Raw genomic sequence first — 7,500 nt, forward strand, 5'->3', positions numbered from 1 at the left:
GAGAGAGAGAGAGAGAGAGAGAGAGAGAGAGAGAGAGGGAGAGACAAAACGGGGTAATTGAAGGACAATTACGAACCAAAGCAGGAAGTCAAAGGGGAAAGAGAAGACACATTGAGTCCATCTCCTCCTCCTCCTCCTCTTCCTCTTCCTCTTCCTCCTCCTCCTCCTCCTCCTCTTCCTCCTCCTCCTCTTCCTCCTCCTCCGCCTCCTCCTCCTCCTCCTCCTCCTCCTCCTCCATCATCATGTCTGGTCACAGGGCCGACAGACGCAAACAGAAGGAGAACAAGACATGATCTATTTCCTAGACGCTCTCCCCCCTCCTCCTCAGACCCGTCCAATGCATTCCAGTCCGCTGTGTCAGCGACGGCTCCAATCCCCCTGAAGAGGGTGAGCTTGAAGCCGTTTTTGGAAAGTCTGACGTCAGTGATGTCAGGTGTTTTTTAAGCCTTGCTCAGTTGGTTGGACTCTGTAATAAAATAAGGTGTGGTGTGGCTATGTTGAACCCGCTATGCCTGGTAGGAGCACAAGGTCCTCTGTGCTGAACACTACGCTGAGATCTCTCTCTCTCTCTCTCTCTCTCTCTCTCTCTCTCTCTCTCTCTCTCTCTCTCTCTCTCTCTCTCTCTCTCTCCCACACACACACAGAGCTGCTCAATCACTTTTTGTGACCCTGAGTTTTTGGCGGACAAGGACAGGAGGAGCTGGAGACAACAGGCTGGTTGCCACGCCGATGTGTGCGAGGGATGTGAGGACGCCACCGATCCACTAATCACCCGTCGCCCCCGACAACAACAAGCCCCCCGTTACCGCCGGCAACGCTAACGAAGGCCGCCAGAAAGAACGCACAAAAAGTTGTTGCACACAAACACCTACACATGTATACACACACGCACACAAACATGTACACATACACACGCACACCTACACATATACATAAACATCCTAAGATGAACGCACACACACACACAAACACATATACATACGCACACACATATACAAACATGCACCTACACTTACAGACACACACACACACACACACACATACCAACACATATACAAATCCACACACATCACATACACATTTTATGGGGACTTGCTGCAAGTATAGTGTATGTGTGTGTGTGTGTGTGTGTGTGTGTGTGTGTGTGTGTGTGTGTGTGTGTGTGTGTGTGTGTGTGTGTGTGTGTGTGTGTGTGTGTGACATATGGTATGGAGCACTATAGGCGCTCGGGAACAGCCGGTTCCTCCCTGCGGTGTCTGTTTCGTGCTTCATGGACATCCACGTTGGATGCAGGTTAGTGCGCGTGCATGCCCACACCCACATGCCCACACCCACATGCCCACACCCACATGCCCACACCCACATGCCCCCACCCACATGCCCACACCCACATGTCCACACACTCCAGCCCCGGCCGTCCCAGTGAGTGAGCCAGCGGCTAGGTGACCAGAGCTGTTCCTATGCAGGCTGCAGGGGTCGGTCCGCTGAACGGACCAGGTGTGATGCACCCTGGGTTGGCGTTACTGGGACAACACCAGTTCAGCCATTCATCTAAACAGGGGGAGTGCAGTGGAGCTGTGGCAGTACGGGTGGGGGCGCGTGCAATGACGCAGCCGGCCTGCGAGGTATCTCTCATCTCACCTTCGTCCGCTTATCCGGGGTCGGGTCGCGGGGGGAGCAACTCAAGCAGGGGGCCCCAGACTTCCCTTTCCCGGGCCACATTGACCAGCTCTGACGGGGGGATCCCGAGGCGTTCCCCGGCCAGTGTTGAGATATAATCTCTCCACCTAGTCCTGGGTCTTCCCCGAGGTCTCCTCCTGCGGGGAAAAGCTGAAACAGAATCAGGGGACCCAACCAGAAGACGCCGCCAGGACAGAGAACCTTGGCTGCATTCCAATTCGCATTATTTTTCTTTCTACTTGTAGCCCGTACTGCAGCTACACCGTTGCACACAATGTGTATACAACTGGGACATCCTGCAGGTGATTTCACTTATCAGCACCCCTGTATTGCCGCCCACGTATCTTCCACTGCACAGAGAATTGTGAGGCCGAAGAGCCTATGCTGGCTTGCATACTGCGAAAGCGAACGGATGTTATACAACATCCTGGTGTTTTTGGCATACAATTTTTTTTTCTACAAAGCAGTGAATATTACGGTAATGTATGGCTATTGGAACGCAGGGCTTAATTGTTTACCATGTAGCGTTATCATCGTAGCATTAGCATCGTAGTGTTAGCAACGTAGCGTTAGCATTGTAGAGATAGCATCATAGGGTTAGCATCGTAGCGTTACGCGGTTTACTGAGCAACTGTGAAGACAGCAGAGAGAAAGATGGCCGCCGGGTGGTCCGTCCCAGAGCTGTACAACCCTGTCACGACGGCATGGTTAAAGTGGACAACATGACGTCACCCAAATGGGCCATGAAGTGACACTTACACATCATGCAGTTCGCCACAACGCCTCACCCAGAGTGAATGAGCCCTTAAGCGGTAGGCTTAAGCTTCATTTTATTTAAACTGGCCGACACTGAAGAAACGCTCCGCTGACGAACTTGGTTTGTTCTAAATGCGGTTTGGTTTGTGGTCTCATAGTGAAGTCAGTGTATCTGATCACAATCCATTTTGTAGTATTTAAAGCTTGATCGTAGCTTAGTTTAGGTTTTTCTAATACCCAGTCACCTTGGAGACTGGGAAATCAAATCAAAATAAGTCATGCGGACGTTGCTCTTCTGACGCATCAAACACAGTGTTTGCATCAACGTCATCTGCGGCAATTTCGCCAAGTCACAAAACAGATTTTTTTCGGTCAACTTTAGTTTTCTTTCCCCACATCACGTCATTCTGCTCTCAGGACCTCGCTCAATCTCTGCTTGGAGAACGCTGACCCCCTCTTCGGTCAAACTAATGCAAAAGTGTGTTGAGTGATTACGTAACGTGTACTTTGTTTAACACCATCGCAAAAAAACAACAGAAAAGAACGTTGTTGTTTTCACGCATTTTTATTCTGGTAACGAGAGTTAGGGATCAGTATGAGACAGATGCAGCCGGCCTGACGCGGAGGTAATGAGTGATACAGCCAACACCGCTGCAGTGGAGAGTCCAGCCGCGGGCCGGGGTTGACTGCTGAGAGACCAGGGGATCATGTTTTAGTGGACACATGATCCAAGGAACCCTCATTTGCAAACATACCTGTCCTTGACTTCGCTTCTCCCTCGCCACAGGTTGCTATGGAAACCGGAGGAAGCAGCGATGTAGCATGTGTGTGTGCGTGTGTGTGCGTGAGTGTGTGTGTCTGTGTGTGCAAAGGCGTCTCTCTGAGAAAAAATAAAAGAGAAAAGAGCGAGAGAGAGAGAGAGAGAGAGAGAGAGAGAGAGAGAGGGGGAGAGGGAGAGAGGGAGAGAGGGAGAGAGGGAGAGAGAGAGAGAGAGAGAGAGAGGGGGAGAGGGAGAGAGAGAGGGGGAGAGACGGAGAGAGGGAGAGGGAGAGGGAGAGAGAGAGAGAGAGAGAGAGAGAGAGAGAGAGAGAGAGAGAGAGACCATTAGAGAGTGCGAGGGGAAGGAGTAGATATAAAGCGCGTTATCGAATGCTCTTGGTTACTTGGGCCCTACATTGGTTTCCGTATATTAATCCCAGCAAACGACTGGATCCATATCATCCCCAGATCACATCTCACGCAGCGTTCTGAGCAGAGGATCAAACACACGCTCATACAGAACCTGCTGCTGGCCTCCAGCTGCTCGTGTTGCATTTGATGAGCGTTTAAAGAGGACCCTCTGCGGTGGTCTCTGGTACCGTCGTCCCAGACCGAGCGGGCGAGCTGGGATATTTCCGCCGGCTGGACGTTGCCCGGCACGTTTCAGATGATGTATTTACAAGCGACAGACAGAGGTTGCGGTGCATTTTAAATGAAGGCACTGTTTGAATTTTCAACAAGCCTAAATTGATTCATGACTTTTTAATAGCGCCCGCGGTTTGAAGCTTCCGGAAACCTCCGCAGAATATTTTCTCGCATAGCGAGCAAACATCAACACTGGCAGAGTGACCCGGACGAATCTCCAGCCCGCTCCATACTGCTCTCTGGCGGGGCCTTCTTGTTCCGTTAAGGTAAAGATATCCGGATGAAGGGCGATGAACTGGGGTGACCCCCTGACGGCGCTGGGAGCAAGGCCCGGCGCTGACCCGGGATCAGGGCACCGGCATACCTCATCCCAACGACTCGCTCCGGCATGCCCACAGCTTCTCATCATCCGCATTCCTTCCCCTCCCCAGGGAGGAACAACGTTCATCTGGAGGTTGACTCAGACACGGTGTTGGCCTTGTATGGACTTGAGAGACACATGGTGAAGAGGGGCATCATCCAGGCACCTTTAATGACCCAGGGGGCTTGTTAACCCTCTCTAGCTGGAAGAGGCCGGGGGAACCCATTAACACGGCTGCCCAGGGGGGGCTTGTACCTGAAGCAACGTACACTGCTCACACATAATTATATGTTGACGTTCAGGGCATTTAGCCGATGTTTTCGTTCAAAGCGCCTTACAACTATTCATACACATATATATTTATATACAGTACAAATGTATTATACACACACACACAGCGAAATCAACCATGCAAGGCGACCGACAGCTTGTCTGGGGCAGTTTCTGGTCACGAGTCAACCCGCTCTACGTCCTGGGGGCTGGCCGTCTTCTGGGATTGAACCCGCAACCTTCATGCTGTCGGTCAAGCCACAACCGACACTTTGCAATGCAATCTTTAACCACCTCCTCCCTTTACTGATCTACATGAATCTTTACAGGCATGGTTCAACCCCCCCCCCCCCCCCGAACCCCACCCACATGGGCCACAGGTTGTAAAGAGTGGAGGCTGTCTGGGTCCAGGGCATGGGGGCAGTTAGCACGGCAGATAGTCAGGTGTCCCCCTCCCCCATCCCCCCTCTTCCAGAACACCCCCGACACTTACTTTATATTGCAGGTGTAAAGCCGCCCGCGCTGCTCGGCTAAAGGTCTCCTCCGGAGCCCCTCGGGGGGGGGGGGGGGGGGCGCTGCAATTATTTATGAAGGAAGACGCTGGGACTTAGAGCATTTGTGATTCCTTTATCGTTTTAGGACGGCGGTGCCGTCCGCCCTAAGATATGGATCATCACAGTTTGTGCCCTGGGTTTATATTAGTGAGATATAACGGCGAGAGAGACGCTCAAAGTCCTGCTCTGATCGTCAATTAGGTGTTCACCGTGGAAAACAAAAGCAGAAGCCTGGTCTCTGTGGTGCAGGAGCCGATCTGAGGAGGGGAGGGAGCAGTGATGGGAGACGGATGAGAGGGCGACGATGGCCCCCGTCAGACCACGCTGACGGGGGCCGGAGTGTGGCTCCATTAGTGCACGAGAGACCCCGGGTTTCTAGAAACAGGTGTGTGAGTGTTGGAGTTAGAGGCAGGAGGATGGTAGGAGGAGGTGGGATCGTTGGTCTCTCTCCTCGATACCTTTGTGTTAGAAGTGCTCTCCTCTGAGCAGACTGAGATTTATCTTGCAATCTCGTGCATAGTCTAACCCTTTATTTTGCACGGTAGGGGGAAATATCAACATGGATTAATAAAGGGTCCGATACCCTTTATTAATCCATGTCGATCTAGTAAAGCCTTCACATCTTGAACCACCACAGCAGCCCAATAACAGCGCAGCCCCGGCCACGAGGCAGGGCGGACGAGGTTCCAGCAGATGTCCGGCGATGCTCACACAACGGACATATTGTTCCTGTACTAATAGGCTCCCTGCTCTACGAGCCAGTCACATCAAAGCAAGACCGTTAGGTCTTCATGGGACTGCCGCTTGCTGGGAACACTTTGGACCACGCCACCTATTTTCCTTGAAGTGTAAAAGGCAACGATGTCCATCCGGGAGCAGTTAGGAGATGGAAGAAAACACTGGGGGTGGATTAGGGTTCGTCTAGATGAGGCCTCCTATTGGCTGATGGAGCCTCAGAAGGAGATGCTGTGTGTGGAAGTTTGAGAGGATTGCTATCTCTTCCCAGAAAAGTATTCAAGCCATAAAGTGTCCATCTGTCAGACTGCTGGCTGGGTTTACAAAGGGATTCGAAAAATATTCTCACACACACACACACACACACACACACACACACACACACACACACACACACACACGCACACACACACACACACACACACACACACACACACACACACACACACACACACACACACTAAGACACACAGACACACACACATTTGAACACAGACAAGCTCAAACACACATGCAGCACACACACACACACACAAATCCACACGTGTCTGAATACAAACACACAAACCATGTGCAAAACAAATCAGTGGCATGCATAGGAACACATCTGCCTTACACTGATGCTCACCCACCCCCCAAACAAAGTACACACATACCAACTATCTCACGGACAGACGGACAGACTGGAAAAACAAGTGGTCAACACAAACACTGGGCTGACAAGCCAAGAACAGCAGATGCATTCAAAGTCAATAACAAAACCCCCTCATGATAAACATCAAGACACCGATTCCTGCACTCTATAAACTTCTTCCCAGTTCTTATATTCAGAACTCATGCTGGCGACGACGCAGGCTTTCCATCGTACGGTCCTCCGCCGCGGCGGATCGCCACACACTCATTCTGGCTCTTTCTGTTCTCCACGTCTGTCACAACACACACACACCCCTCCCAGGCTCACAGGACACGACCTATCGAAGATGATCAGTCCAGTGAGTCCATGTCCCTCCTGGGCTCTCTGGCTGGAGCAGGAGCGCCGGGGACGAGCTGGGGCGGACGAGGAACACGGCCAGGCTGTTTTCTCCTTTTCCCAAAATCTGGCCGCCATCTCTGTTTTGATACCAGATATTCGTCTTTGATACCAAATCTAAGTCTTTGATACCAGATCTTCCAGCTTCGGCAGCGGCAGAATCGACGGACATACCAAGAAGAAGATTGGCATTGCTCTTGAGTGGGGTGGAGTAGGAGGAGGAGGAGGAGGAGGAGGAGGAAGAGGTGGAGGAGGATAAGGAGGAGAGGAGGAGGAGGAGAAGGAGGAGAGGGAGGAGGAAGAGGAGGAGGGAGGAGAGAAGGAGGAGAAGGAGGAAGAGGAGGCTTGTCAGGCTGGTGCCCTCCTGCATGAGTTCTTGACATAACTTATTTTGAGAGGAGAGGAAGACAATCTACGTGATTAAAGGAGAAGGTTCCTGTGATCACCCACAGTAATGTCTTTCCTTGCGTCACTAAAACATCGGTCAACGATATCATTTAACAAAATAAAACAATCCCGGTTCTGATGGCGTGCCCTGTGCCTTTACAAAGGTAAACAATATATAATAATAATAATAAATTAAATTTATGTAGCGCTTAATATGGTACTCTAAGACGCTTTACATATTGCCCTATCAAAACTATGTAAGACAGACTAGAATAAAATAAATATATATAATATATACTATATAACTACTGTATAATACAATA

The sequence above is a fragment of the Gadus morhua genome, chromosome 10 (assembly GCF_902167405.1).
Source record: "Gadus morhua chromosome 10, gadMor3.0, whole genome shotgun sequence".
Classification (NCBI taxonomy): Eukaryota; Metazoa; Chordata; class Actinopteri; order Gadiformes; family Gadidae; genus Gadus; species Gadus morhua.